This window comes from Schistocerca cancellata, chromosome 1 (assembly GCF_023864275.1).
Source record: "Schistocerca cancellata isolate TAMUIC-IGC-003103 chromosome 1, iqSchCanc2.1, whole genome shotgun sequence".
Lineage (NCBI taxonomy): Eukaryota > Metazoa > Arthropoda > Insecta > Orthoptera > Acrididae > Schistocerca > Schistocerca cancellata.
The window spans coordinates 465,045,287-465,060,640 of record NC_064626.1 but is presented as its reverse complement, the minus strand read 5'-3'; positions in this window follow the sequence as shown (position 1 = coordinate 465,060,640).

The following is a 15,354-nucleotide window of genomic DNA, read 5'->3' as shown; positions in this document are numbered from 1 at the left end:
CTCAGGATGTTCGACCGCAACCAACTTGTGACGTCACACTAGTCGGCTTCCCTGCCACATTTCGGGAATTGTCGGCTCCGTACAGGGCCCACAGGAAATCAATATTTAATTGAAAAGGTTCCCACTAAAGTTCTTAATTTTGCTGTGTGCTGTCGGGAGCCTGCATGAATTTAAACGTGCAGTCAAGAGTTATTAAACTCGTATGAAATTGTCATTCCTTCCCTTCCGGCGACGGCTGCTAGTACTCATGAGACCTGCAGTGTCACGTGGTGTGACGAACGCGCCACGGCCTGTCTTGCTCGAGGGCCTCGAAGCTGACCAAGTATCCCACCGCCAGGCGCAGTAATATTGTGGTCGACTATTGTCCCACATTCGGACCACGGCAATCGGCGAGTTGCTTTGCAGCCAGGTGTGGAGGAAGAACGACGTGTCACAACATAAATTATTCGTGCATTTTGCGACGGATGTACTTCGTTTAGGCAGACTAGTTCCATGAAATTGTTGTAATGTGATCATTTTACGTAGCATAAGTTAGTTTGATGTTCTTGTGGCACTTGAGAAAAGTAGCGGTAGCTCCGTAAATCTTTCTTTCAGCAATCTCACTAGAATGACGGTTCAAAAAGCTGCTGGTAAGATTTTACTCCTGACGTATGAGCGACGTGAACAAAATAACTATGGTTTTAGCTTGCACTGCCGGCCGGTGAGGCCGAGCAGTTCTAGGCGCCTCAGTCTGGAACTGCGCGACCGCTACTGTCGCAGGTTCGAATCCTGCCTCGGGTATGGATGTGTGTGATGTCCTTAGGTTAGTTAGGTTTAAGTAGTTCTAAGTTCTAGGGGACTGATGACTTCAGATGTTAAGTGCCATAGTGTTCAGAGCCATAGTGTTTGTAGTATTCAGCTTGCACTAACTACTACAAACAACGAATGTGCGTTCGACAAGTCAGTTGTGAGTAGGCGGTGTTAAGCAGTGGACGCGCAGCCGTAGTGTTTCAACGTCGCTGTGTTACAATCGCAATGCAGCAACATCTCTAAATCACATTCTCCAGAATGTTGTAAAGAAGAGGAAAGTGTGTGCAAAGTTCGACACACATACTTCGATTCCCGAAGAAAAACAATGACGCTTTGATGCCTGCCGCGACTAGATTGCAATGCAAAAATGCTGTAATTCTTTTTTGGAAAAAAATCATCAGCAGTGACGAAACTTGGAGTTATCAATGTCAACCTACCAGAAAATGACAGACTGGATAAATTCACATGAAAGTTTAACTCTTTGACAACGTAACCGACATTCGAGCCAATGTTACGCGCGAGAGTAATAACATTCCAAAGAAGGCCTTTTCTGACAGTTTCACATGCTTGTAGGGAACATTTTGAGCGTTGTTCGCAAGTGTAGAACACCTGAAGCATTACAAACACCATCTTAACTGATCTCGATTCTTTTTTTTATTAATCCAGTCTCGAAACTTTTTGGATTGATTTTCTGCAGTCATCGAATAAGTCCGTTTTATTGTGATACATTTCTAGAAACGCGCTGCCCTTTTCTTGCATCGGAAATAGATTGCGACAAGTATATCTATTTTACATCGAAAGCTTCAGACAAAAATTACTTAGATCATCGTTACCTAAAACCTACATAATATACACTGACGGAAAAAGTGGCAACACCAAAAAATAATTAGCGTAGAGTCATAAAATTTCGGGAATAAATTTGTCATAGTTAACATATGTGAGTGATTAATATTGCAAGATCACAGGTTAAAATAAGAGCGAGATAAACCATTGCAAATGTGAAAGACTGATACAGTAACAACCTGTGTAACCGCCAGAATATTAAATGTAATTTGGCAAAAGTGCATGCATTGTATTTTAGAAATGCCGGATGTCATTTTGTGGAATATAGATCAACGCCTGTTGAATTTGGTCGGTCAGTACAGAGACGGTTAGTGCTGTTTAAAGATGACGCTGCCAACGATGTCGCATATGTGCTTCATTGGAGACAGATCTGATCATCGATGAGGCCAAGGCAACATATCGACGCTCTGTGAAATATGCTGGGTTACAACAGCGGTAGGAGGGCGAGCATTGTCATCTTGGAAAAAAATGGTTCAAATGGCTCTGAGCACTATGCGACTTAGCTTCTGAGGTCATCAGTCGCCTAGACTCAGAACTAATTAAACCTAACTAACCTAAGGACATCACACACATCCATGCCCGAGGCAGGATTCGAACCTGCGACCGTAGGGGTCGCTCGGTTCCAAACTGTAGCGCCTAGAACCGCACGGCCACTCCTGCCGGCTCCTCTTTGAAAATATTTCCCATAATGCTGCTCATGAATGGCAGCATGACAGGTCGAATCAGCAGACTGACGTACAGTTTTGCAGACAGAATGCGTGGGACAAATTTGAGAGTACTACTGTCAAATGAAATCGCACCCTAGACTGTAACTTCAGCTGAATTTCCTGTCTGTTTAACAGGCCCTCAACAGGCCTCCTCCTAACCAACACGTGGGGTCACTGGCATTGGGGATGAAGCAACTTTCATCAGAAAACACAAATGTCCTCCACACAGCCCTCCAATAAGTTCTCGCTTGACACTACTGAAGTCACAAATGGCGGTGGTTTGGATGATGATGTTTGGTTTGTGGGGCGCTCAACTGCGTGGTTATCAGCGCCCGTACAATTATCCAGTCTTTGCTCAGTCCAATTTCGCCACTTTCCTGGATGATGATGAAATGATGAGGACAACACAAACACCCAGTCATCTCGAGGCAGGTGAAAATCCCTGACCCCGCCGGGAATCGAACCCGGGACCCCGTGCTCGGGAAGCGAGAACGCTACCGCGAGACCATGAGTGGCGGACATTGCGGTGGTTTGGAGTCGGTGGAATGCACGCTATAGGGTGTCTTTCTCTGAGCTCTCCTTGAAGTGACCCATTTGTAACAGTTCGTTGTGTCACTGTGGAGCCAACTGCTGCTCAGATTGTTGCTGCACATGCAGTATGATGCGCCAGAGGCATACGCGGAACACAGTGATCTTTCCTCCCGGTAGTGTCACGTGACCATCTGGAGCCCGGTCAATTTTGCGGCTGTACATTCTGGTGATCACCGCTGACAGCAATCATGTACAGTGGCAAAGTTCCTGCCAAGTTTTTCTGCAGTATCGTAGAAGGAACATGCAGCTTCTCGCAGCACCACTCTTATGCGACTAGTGCGAAATTTTAATATACATCATCTTTGAAATGTGGAAACACACTTTCTTGGTGTTGCGACTTTCTTTTCTGTCAGAATATGTTGTTTCTGATGTAACGTAGTAGACGCCTTTGTCCATTACATAAAATTGCCGTATTATTCGCTCCTTTCCAAACCTATCTTTTTACTTAATTTAATGTTATCAGCTTTCTTCTGGTGATTCAAGTTTTCGGATTTCATTTCTGTTTTAGAAATTAGCACCAGTTAGAATTCTGCTCAAATGAAACCTTTTGTGATTTTTCATATTCTGCAGGTGTTCATACAGTGAATGGACTGTCCCAGATAACTGCACTGACATGGAACAATCTAATACCTTGCATTCTGAGACCCTGACTACCTTTCTCGGGGCTCAAAGACTCTTTGATTTTTTGAAAAAGCTGAAAGGATTTGTTTAAAATTTGTGCAGTTTTATTTATCTGTTCTTAAGTAGAACAGGAGCATTTTATGTTGATCTTATTGAACTGATTAACAAGATGTTCCTGAGAAAATGTGTTTGATTTCACCGGTATGATAGCTATTTTATCTGATCTGAGGGGTCAGATAGTTCATTTCGTTGTGGAGATGGTTCTAGTCAGTTTGCTTATAGCGCTGTGTATCCGAGTTTTCAACATTGCTCTCTTTTTGATAGGATAATGAAATCACCCGTTTAGAACTATAAGTTCCCGTGTATTGATTTACAGTACATGAAGTTGCCGAGTGAAACTCGAATGGCAAAGAAGAATTGCATTTCTTCGTTCTTCATGTACGTACTAAATTTTATGACGGTATTAATGCTATTGATGTGATAAATGAATTTCTGCAATGTATTCTTTAAGAGAACTAATAAAATAATATTAACTTTTACGATAAAAGGAGAAGTGGTAGAGTGCAGCGCTATTTAAGGCACTTTCTTCAAAATTTTCGATGAATAAATGAGCACTTTGAATCTCAAAATATGGTGGGCAAAGAGCTAGGAATACAAAATACTTGTTTCACAATATCGAGGATGAGGATCTGCCATTGCTCTCGATTATTTTCCTGCTTCCAATGACCGTTCCTGTCATATCCATGAATACTGACCATTGCTTCTGGGACATCGTATGTATTCCAGTCTGTATTCCCCTACGATATATCCCCTCTGCGGCTCCATGAAATACAACGGAAATTATTCCCCTAAAAATCATGTGTCCTATCATCCTGTCCCTTCCTCTAGACTATGTCTTTCATATGTTCCTTTCCTCGCCTATTCTGCGGAGAACCTCCACATTTCTTTTCTATTAGTCCAACCCGTTTTCAAGATCTTTCTGTAACGCCACATTTAAAATGATTTTATTCTCTTCTCCTCTTGCCTTCCCGCAGCCCATAATTCATTTCTACACGATGCTGTGCTCCAGACGTGCATTCTCAGAAAATTCTTCTAGCTGATTAAGGCCAGTGTCTGTGAGCAGTAGACGTCTGTTAAAGGGTAATGGTGTCTCCACAAGTCCTCCTTGCTTCGTCCATCCGCGTTATATTTGCTTCCGTGACAGAACAGAACTTCGTAGTCCCTAATTTTGATCTTTGGTTTGTCGTGAAACTCATTTCTGCTATTCTTCATTATTTTCATCTATATTTGGTACTGTCAGGACAGAATGATATTTCAACTAAACAAACACATCGTAAAAGCGTAAATTTCTCTTGCATTAGCATAAAAAGGCACAAAATGACAAAGATCAACGCTGCTAATTCCATAATTTTCTGTCAGAATTGCTCCCATAGTCTTCATATTTGCCGCACGTACCTCACAGCGAGTTGGTTCAAAACACGAAGTGATCACATCAAACACTTATTTGCTAAAGTTGAACAGATCACTGGAACTTAGAAAGTCACCGGACTAAATACACTGATCTGTAGGATAACTTAGTTTAAAACCTAGTGTTTTGTTTGTAAGGATGGGAGATTTTTTACCGTCTCTAGGTCATAGATAGTATGGCGTGCGGGAATGTGGTGGTGGAAAGAGCTAATAAAAAACGAAATTTCTACATTTTACTGGGTATTCAGCCTAGGGTCGATCAAGTATAACTTTACAGCTCCATGATCACAGAGAAAATAATGTCACACTAGGCGGCAGTTTCCACATTTGTGAAAGAACTATCATGGACTTTTATCTGTCCTTATGACTACAGTTTCCGAAGCATCTCACATTATACGCACATAATGATTTCCTTTCAGGTGATGTAATCCAATTTCATGGCAATAAACTAGTGGCATTCGCGAGATTGTTTGCTAAAGCAAAAGGTTTCTCAGCCAATTTTCCTAATTGTGTGCTGCTAGTAAACAATGTGGTTGGCATACGTGGATTGCTGTTGCATATAATCAGTTATTTCACTCATTTTAACAACTGTAAACAACTGCTAAAATTTCCCTGGATAACCACATATTTCTCAACAAGTGTAAAAAACTACAGCTACAGCTGCTGGCTATAGTCGTACACAGTTGAATTTTGGTTTCATTCTTTGCGATTATTATTGAAGCACTTTGTAATACCGAGCCCGTATAACTCATGTGCTAATTGAGAGATTCAGCAGATGGGTGCAACGTTAAAGATGTACAAAACGCTCGTATTTCCATCGGATAGTATATGGGAATTGAATACAGGACTGCACCCTTGTTATTTACGTAAGTATCTGCAGTACTTCTTTTTCGAAACAGGTGTTCTGTTACATCCCATGAATTACTAACTAGTAAACGAGAGATAGCGAATGGAAAGGAAAATGGGCTAGTAAAGCAAATTCCCCGTCGTTTGAAGCATGATATATAGGTCTTGCACTAACGATCTTTCCAGGACTAACTGCTATATTACATATATGGATTAGTGTCTGTTCTTTCGGACATGTCCGAAAGAACAGACACCATTGATGACCTGCAGCCGTCTAGAACGAAATTAGATTTATATACTAATATCTTCAGCTGCTGCCGGGCGTTGATATATATCAACGCGGACAGGTGAAAATGCATGTCCCCACCGGGCCTCGGACCCGGGATCTCCTGCTTACATGGCAGACGCTCTATCCATCTGAGCCACCGAGGGCGCAGAGGATAGTGCGACTGCAAGGACTATCTCGCCCACGCCTCCCGCGACACCTTGTATGTCCATACACGACATTCGTAGTGTCCCTACCCAACACACTTATTACTCATGGAAGACGTTCCTACCAAGTCCCGTAAGAGTTCGGCTAATATGTGTGCATCCGCACAGAAGAAGAATGTCATGGCCGGTACTGTCAGAACTATATACTTATATGGATATGGTGTCTGTTCTATCGGACATTCCGAAAGAAAGGATGTGTGGGTTCGCACTATCCTCAGTGCTCTCGGTGGCTCAGATGGAGAAAGCGTCTGCCACGTAAGCAGCAAATCTCGGGTTCGAGGCCCGGTGGGGACATGCATTTTCACCTTTCCTCGTCGATATATATCAACGCCCGTCAGCAGCTTAAGGTATTAATATATAATTCTATTAACTGCTTTATCTCTGACATTTATTGTCTTTAGAATTCAAGGAACACCAGCAGCATTCAAATTTATTAATTTATCTGAATACAGTGGTCGTAAAGCAAACTTTTCGAAGGGTACTAATAATAGGAAATTAAGTTGCTATCAGTCTTTTTACAGACAACAATGAAACCAAATAAATTTGTGTGCAGAATTAATCTCTCTCTGCCTCTCTCTCTCTCTCCCTCTCCCTTCCCCCCACCCCCCTCTCTCTCTCTCTCTCTCTCTCTCTCTGTGTGTGTGTGTGTGTGTGTGTGTGTGTGTGTGTGTGAGAGAGAGAGAGAGAGAGAGAGAGAGAGAGAGAGAGAGAGAGAGAGAGTGGTGTCAGACACAGACTCGAACCTAGAACTTTGCCCTTGCGGTTGAGCTATCTCGGTACGACTCGCCAACGAAACCTCTTCACCCACAGTCCCTCACTTTTTCCTGTCCCTCTCCTCCTAAGAGATTCACGTCTGCCAGTGGCCATTGTACTTTCCGAATTTCACAGCACCTCAGAAACTCTCATGTATACACCGCTGCTCTAGCACCGCTTGAGACAGAGTTTATGTGGTTTAATTTCTGTAACACATTCGTTTCATGCCGCAATTTTCTGTACGATCCTGCTGTGTTGTTGGTGAATTTATAGGATAACAAATACACATGAAAATAACTCCGGGATATCTCTAGACTATTAAATTTTCCACAATTTCCTATTACTGAAGTTAGATGCGACTGTATTCTGCAAAGTGCAATCACCAGAATCTGTATGTTTGACAGCGGTTCATAATGGCTCTAAACTTGGGGATGTCTCATATATATGTTTATATGGCACAAAATAATTTCATCAAATTGCGGAGAGAGTAGGAATTTGTGAAAGAAGAAGGAGCATGCCAACGATTTTCGACCTCTCATGGCTCCCTGGTAGGTTGTTACATAACCAAAGCTTCAATTACCATATGGCACACAATCTGTAGCTCTCCCGTTATTCGATGACTAGGAAATGATGAAATAAGTGGCCTTGGGTGATATACTAACCGTCATTGTTCCCTAACAGATCACTCACCTGTTGCTCTTCTGTCCCAAGCGTTGGAGTTTGTCTCCTGCTCAGGTGTTTCGTCTCCCAGTTATTAATGTGTTAAAGACGGACAGCAATATAGCTACAGATCAAAAAAAGTTAGTAGATTCTCGTAATGAAATCATTTGTTCAGAAATTAGCTCATAAATCTGAAGTAGCCCATCATTAAGGTATCCTTCACAAATATTAACCTCCTGGCGTGCAATTGACTTGCTGTCGGGCGAGTCAGTAGTTGGTAATAATTACTTAAATAGTGGGTGGTGGTAGTTAAAGTGCAGATACCCATGGATGTCCAGTGTGATATAATTATGGTATGATAGATAAACTAGCTAGATATGTTGTTCCAGTTTTGGCCATCAGGTGCAAATCTGGCGCTTAACACCGTTTGCATGACGGTATGACACCCACGCCGTGATATTGTATGGCATAACGTGAGTCAAGGGTACGGCTATCGAAAAGAGACAGTATGCGCTGTTTGTGAAACTGTTTTGTGTGAAAGGCAGCGATTACAGTGCTGCACTTGTAAGTAGGCTGTTTAGGTTTTTATGTTGGTAACGCCACGTAGCTCTCTGTATGAAAATCACTGACTGTGCTGTGTGCAGTCTGTGACTGGTTTGCATTGTCGGAATATTTATTATTGTAGTGTTGCGCTGTTGGGTGTGAACAGCGCGTAGCGTTGTGCAGTTGGAGGTGAGCCGCCAGCAGTGGTGGATGTGGGGGAGAGATAGCGGAGTTTTGAGAGCGGATGATCTGGACGTGTGTCCATCAGAGACAGTAAATTTGTAAGACTGGATGTCATAAACTGATATATATATATATATATATATATATATAATGACTTTTGAACACTATTAAGGTAAATACATTGTTTGTTCTTTATCAAAATCTTTCATTTGCTAACTATGCTTATCAGTAGTTAGTGACTTCAGTAGTGAGAATCTTTTATTTAGCTGGCAGTATTTGCGCTCGCTATATTGCAGTACTTCGAGCAATGAAGATTTTTGTACGGTAAGTGATTCATGAAAGGTATAAGTTATTGTTAGTCAGGGCCATTCTTTTGTAGGGATTATTGAAAGTCAGATTGCGTTGCGCTAAAAATATTGTGTGTCAGTTTAGTGATGATCAGAATAGGTAAAGAGCGAAATGCGAAATGTTTGAGTACGTTCAGTTTTGCTCAGCTGTTTGAAAATCAAATAACGTAAGGGGTTTATCAGCACAGTAATTCATTGATTTTTCTAAGGGGATGTTTCACACAGAGAGATTTTAAAGAAGACATAATGAAAATCGAAAACATTGGTGAGTTTGGTGTGGCACCTGAAATAGGAAGGCGTCCTATCCAGGTGGAAGTTACTGCTTTGAAGAGAATGCACCCAGAGGCTCTGTCAGGTGCACCGCGATGTCTATACGTATGCGGACCTCGTTGCACATCATACAGCATGTGATTCCTGCTTTGGGAGAACACAACTGTCTGGAAACCACTCTTTTTCATGCAAGAAAGTCAGTAACCTCTACCCGCTCGCCCATTGACAAATCTGCTTAATGCTACCTTCCAAGAACGTGTTATCTACAAAGGTTTTCCCGATGTATGGCATGCAACAACACTCGGTCTGAATTCACGTGGACTTTGGCCCAGCGGTTATTTAAAAGACAGCGTTTACCAGGGAACCGTTCGATCTCTACCTCATCTGAAGGCCATTATACAGGAACTCGTGTAACTTTTTCTTCCCATGACCTGTTCCTAATCCATTACATATGACAACATTTCTGTAAGTCTTTGTTGCATTCGCAGCGCCAGATTTGCACCTGGTGGCCAAACTTGAAACTATTTTTTCCAGAGTAAATCAGTTCTAGATTAGCACATTAGAAGATCCACCAAGTTCCGCTGCGATACGATAATTACAGCCCACACTAGACCTCTGTGAGTAGCTGCACATTAATTACAAGCAGTCAGTTATTGCACTTACAGAGTAAACAGTCCATAGAGAGAGAGTGCAGGAAGTAAATCGAACTGAAACTCGATAATGAAAGAAGCCAGTCATGGGCAGACAATGCTACCATAGATAACAATGGTCGGAGGATACAGCTTACCTCGCAACAGCATGTGAAATTACAGTGCCGGTATGTCGCCGTGCAAATCTCGCGATAGTGCAATCGAAAATCACTGAATTTTCCGTGCACTCCCAAACGCAAATCAATACGAACAGGTCGTGCATGTGTAAACACTAGGTTGCTCACAAAGGCAGCGCTTGCAACAAAATAGCGATAACTGTTGCACGATGACTCTCGTGATGTTGACTCGTTAAGTAATTGCAACAGAATACTGTGGGAAGACGCCTCCACGCTATTTGTAACTCGCGCCGCAATGTCGTCTGCGTCCCAACTTAGCAAATAGTTTTCTGTAGTCAGCGTAACAGGAATTGGAGGCGGAACCGTTCCCGCAGCCTCGGCCTATTTGGACGCAAATTCTAAAAACCGACAGAGATTACTGGTATGACTCCGCTACCACATGCCTTCAACTTAACTGTGAAATAATGATCATGAAACTTTGAAGGACCTCGACATTTCTGCGTTTGGTATATTAATACGAACCAGGAATGTCAAAACTGACCATGTTCTTTCAATTGACAGTCCTCTATGTAGACAAGACATTAGTGGATACAATATTGCAGTGCACGCATGTCCAAAGCAACAGGCGTTGCGGCCACTACAGCTCTCATCTGTGTAATGGAATGACTACACTGAAAATTCGTGCTACACTGGGTCTCGAACCCAGACTTCCCGCTTATGGCGAGCGGTACTCTTCACGGCGAGACACATGGACAACAAGATAGCGAAGTTTGGGCGTGAAGCGTGCTCAGAGTGCGAAGTGGTTAAGGTTCAAATGGTTCAAATGGCTCTAAGCACTATGGGATGTAACATCTGAGGTCATCAGTCCCCTAGACTTAGGACTACTTAAACCTAACTAACCTAAGGACATCACACACATCCAAGCGCCGGCCAGTGTAGCCGAGCGGTTCTACGCGCTTCAGTCTGGAACGGCGCGATCGCTACGGTTGCAGGTTCGAATCCTGTCTCGGGCAGGGATGTGTGTGATGTCCTTAGGTTAGTTCAGTTTAAGTAGTTCTAAGTTCTAGGGGACTGATGACCTCAGATGTTTATGTTCCGTAGTGCTCAGAGCCATTTGAGCCACACATCCATGCCCGAGGCAGGATTTGAACATGCGACCGTAACAGCAGCGCGGTTCCGGACTGAAGGGCCTAGAACAGCTCGGCCACAGCGGTCGGCAAGTGGCTGAGGCGACCGCTTGCATCACTGGGAGAAATTGGGGTTCGAGTCACAGTTGGACAAAAATTTCCAATGTCGTCATTCCATTACACAGATGGAGGTTCCTATACAGGGTGGTCCATTGATAGTGACCAGGCTAAATATCTCACGAAATAAGCGTCAAACGAAAAATCTACAAAGAACAAAACTTGTCTAGCTTGAAGGGGGAAACCAGATGGCGCTATGGTTGGCCCGCTAGATGGCGCTGCCATAGGTCAAACAGATACCAACTGCGTTTTTTGTTTTTTGAAATAGGAACCCCCATTTTTATTACATATTCATGTAGTACGTGAAGAAATATGAATATTTTAGTTGGACCACTTTTTTCGCTTTGTGATGATGGCGCTGTATTAGTCACAAATGTATAAGTACGTGGCATCACGTAACATTCCGTCAGTGCGGACGGTATTTGCTTCGTGATACGTTACCCGTGTTAAAATGGACCGTTTACCAATTGCGGAAAAGGTCGATATCGTGTTGATGTATGAATATTGTGATGAAAATGACCAACGGACGTGTGCTATGTATGTTGCTCGGTATCCTGGACGACATCATCCAAGTGTCCGGACCATTCGCCGGATAGTTACGTTATTTAAGGAAACAGAAAGTGTTCAGCCACATGTGAAACGTCAACCACGACCTGCAACAAATGCCCAAGTAGGTGTTTTAGCTACTGTTGCGGCTAATCTGCACATCAGTAGCAGACAAAATGCGCGAGAATCGGGAATCTCAAAAAAATCGGTGTTGAGAATGCTTCTTCAACATCAATTGCACCCGTACCATATTTCTATGCATCAGGAATTGCGTAGCGACGACTTTGAACGTCGTGTACAGTGCAGCCATTGGGCACAAGAGAAATTACGGGACAATGACAGATTTTTTGTACGTGTTCCATTAAGCGACGAATCGTCATTCACCAACAGCGGTAACGTAAACCGGCATAATATGCATTATTGGGCAACGGAAAGTCCACGATGGCTGCGACAAGTGGAACATCAGCGACCTTGGTGGGTTAAAGTATGGTGGGGCATTATGGGAGGAAGGATAAATGGCTCCCATTTTATCGATGGCAATCTAAATGGTGCAATGTATGCCGATTTCCTACGTAATGTTCTACCGATGTTACTACAAGATGTTTTACTGCATGACAGAATGGCAATGTACTTCCTACATGATGGATGTCCGGCGCATAGCTCGCGTGCGGTTGAAGCGGTATTGAATAGCATATTTCATGACAGGTGGATTGGTCGTCGAAGCCCCATATAATTTCCGGCACGTTCACCGGATATGACGCCCCCGGATCTTTCTTTGGGGAAAGTTGAAGGATTTTGCTATCGTGATCCACCGACAACGCCTGACAACATGCGTCAGCGCATTGTCAATGCATATGCGAAAATTACGGGAGGCGAACTATTCGCTGTTGAGAGGAATGTCGTTACACGTGTTGCCAAATGTATTGAGGTTGAAGGACATCATTTTGAGCATTTATTGCATTAATGTGGTATTTACAGGTAATCACGCTGTAACAGCATGCGTTCTCAGAAATGATAAGTTCACAAAGGTACATTTATCACATTGGAACAACCGAAATAAAATGTTCAAACGTACCTACGTACTGTATTTTAATTTAAAAAACCTACCTGTTACCAACATTTCGTCTACAATTGTGAGCCATATGTTTGTGACAATTACAGCGCCATCTATCACAAAGCGAAAAACGTGGTCCTACAAAATCATTCATATTTCTTTACGTACTACACCAATATGTAATATTAATGGGGGTTCCTGTTTAAATAATGCAGTTGATATCGGCTTGATCTATGGCAGCGCCATCTAGTGGGCCAACCATAGCGCCATCTAGTTTCCCCCTTCAAGCTAGACAAGTTTCGTTCTTTGTAGTTTTTTCGTTTGACGCTTATTTCGTGAGATATTTGGGCCGGTCACGATCAGTCACGTAACTGGGAATACATTTCATGTAGACATCAGTGGTGTCTACTGGCCTTTGTAATGCTAATTTAATACTATAAAAAAACAGTTAAGTTTGGCGACTTGTTTATATTCAACTGACTGATCTGCGTCTAATATCAAATTACTCGGAATTTCATAAGGAGCCCGAATCTGCGATCGAAATTAAAGAATTAATTTTAATTGTCTCTCTTTCAATGTGGTGGAAACTGGTCTGGACGGTAGTTGTGGCCTCACCATGTGTGGTATTTGTACTTATATGATTCACTGCGTTATAAGTTCTAACCTCTGGAAGACAAATTCGTGGTAAATTTCAAGTCATAACTGCGCTTTGTCTGAAAACATGAACAACACCAATAACATAATCGCTATTTTGCTTTAAACTAAAGTTGTTTCTTCGTACATGGATTGCTAGTCATCTCCTTCTTCTCAAGTATTTCTTCGCAAGTATCTGCTTGACTTGCACAGTACTGTCAATGCGGTGTCACGGTGTCTATATAAAAATAATGTTTAAGGGTTAACATCCTGTCGATGGTGCTATCATTAGAGACGTGAAAGAAAGGATGGGGAAGGAATTCAACCGTGTGATTTCCACAGAAACAGTCGAGTCATTCACCTAAATCGATTTAAGGAAACTCAGTTACGTGTCCGCGGGAATTCGTGTCAAATACGTCACTGCACCACCTTCTTGCAAGATATCATGAAAGATGCTAGACGATTGAAGGGTAGAAGAGCACAATTTCTTCAACTTATGAGAATAAATAAATCCCATCACACATGAATCGAGCGATGGCAAAGAAAAATGCAGGGAGTGAAGTATGTTCCCATGTTTTGCTGTAGTCAGTGATTTTAGTAGGTACTGTTAGGTGAAAAAATTCTGCGAAAGGGAGAGTACTGCAACGCCATTCGTTACAGGTTTATGCAGCCAGAAAAGCAATTCACCGAAATTGTCAGAAGTACTCCGTCGGTTATGTAGACCTAGTCTCTTAAAGATTATCGGTTGTATGTTTAACAACTTGTTGGGGAACATACACTCCTGGAAATTGAAATAAGATCACCGTGAATTCATTGTCCCAGGAAGGGGAAACTTTATTGACACATTCCTGGGGTCAGATACATCACATGATCACACTGACAGAACCACAGACACATAGACACAGGCAACAGAGCATGCACAATGTCGGCACTAGTACAGTGTATATCCACCTTTCGCAGCAATGCAGGCTGCTATTCTCCCATGGAGACGATCGTAGACATGCTGGATGTAGTCCTGTGGAACGGCTTGCCATGCCATTTCCACCTGGCGCCTCAGTTGGACCAGCGTTCGTGCTGGACGTGCAGACCGCGTGAGACGACGCTTCATCCAGTCCCAAACATGCTCAATGGGGGACAGATCCGGAGATCTTGCTGGCCAGGGTAGTTGATTTACACCTTCTAGAGCACGTTGGGTGGCACGGGATACATGCGGACGTGCATTGTCCTGTTGGAACAGCAAGTTCCCTTGCCGGTCTAGGAATGGTAGAACGATGGGTTCGATGACGGTTTGGATGTACCGTGCACTATTCAGTGTCCCCTCGACGATCACCAGTGGTGTACGGCCAGTGTAGGAGATCGCTCCCCGCACCATGTTGCCGGGTGTTGGCCCTGTGTGCCTCGGTCGTATGCAGTCCTGATTGTGGCGCTCACCTGCACGGCGCCAAACACGCATACGACCATCATTGGCACCAAGGCAGAAGCGACTCTCATCGCTGAAGACGACACGTATCCATTCGTCCCTCCATTCACGCCTGTCGCGACACCACTGGAGGCGGCCTGCACGATGTTGGGGCGTGAGCGGAAGACGGCCTAACGGTGTGCGAGACCGTAGCCCAGCTTCATGGAGACGGTTGCGAATGGTCCTCGCCGATACCCCAGGAGCAACAGTGTCCCTAATTTGCTGGGAAGTGGCGGTGCGGTCCCCTACGGCACTGCGTAGGATCCTACGGTCTTGGCGTGCATCCGTGCGTCGCTGCGGTCCGGTCCCAGGTCGACGGGCACGTGCACCTTCCGCCGACCACTGGCGACAACATCGATGCACTGTGGAGACCTCACGCCCCACGTGTTGAGCAATTCGGCGGTACGTCCACCCGGCCTCCCGCATGCTCACTATACGCCCTCGCTCAAAGTCCGTCAACTGCACATACGGTTCACGTCCACGCTGTCGCGGCATGCTACCAGTGTTAAAGAGTGCGATGGAGCTCCGTATGCCACGGCA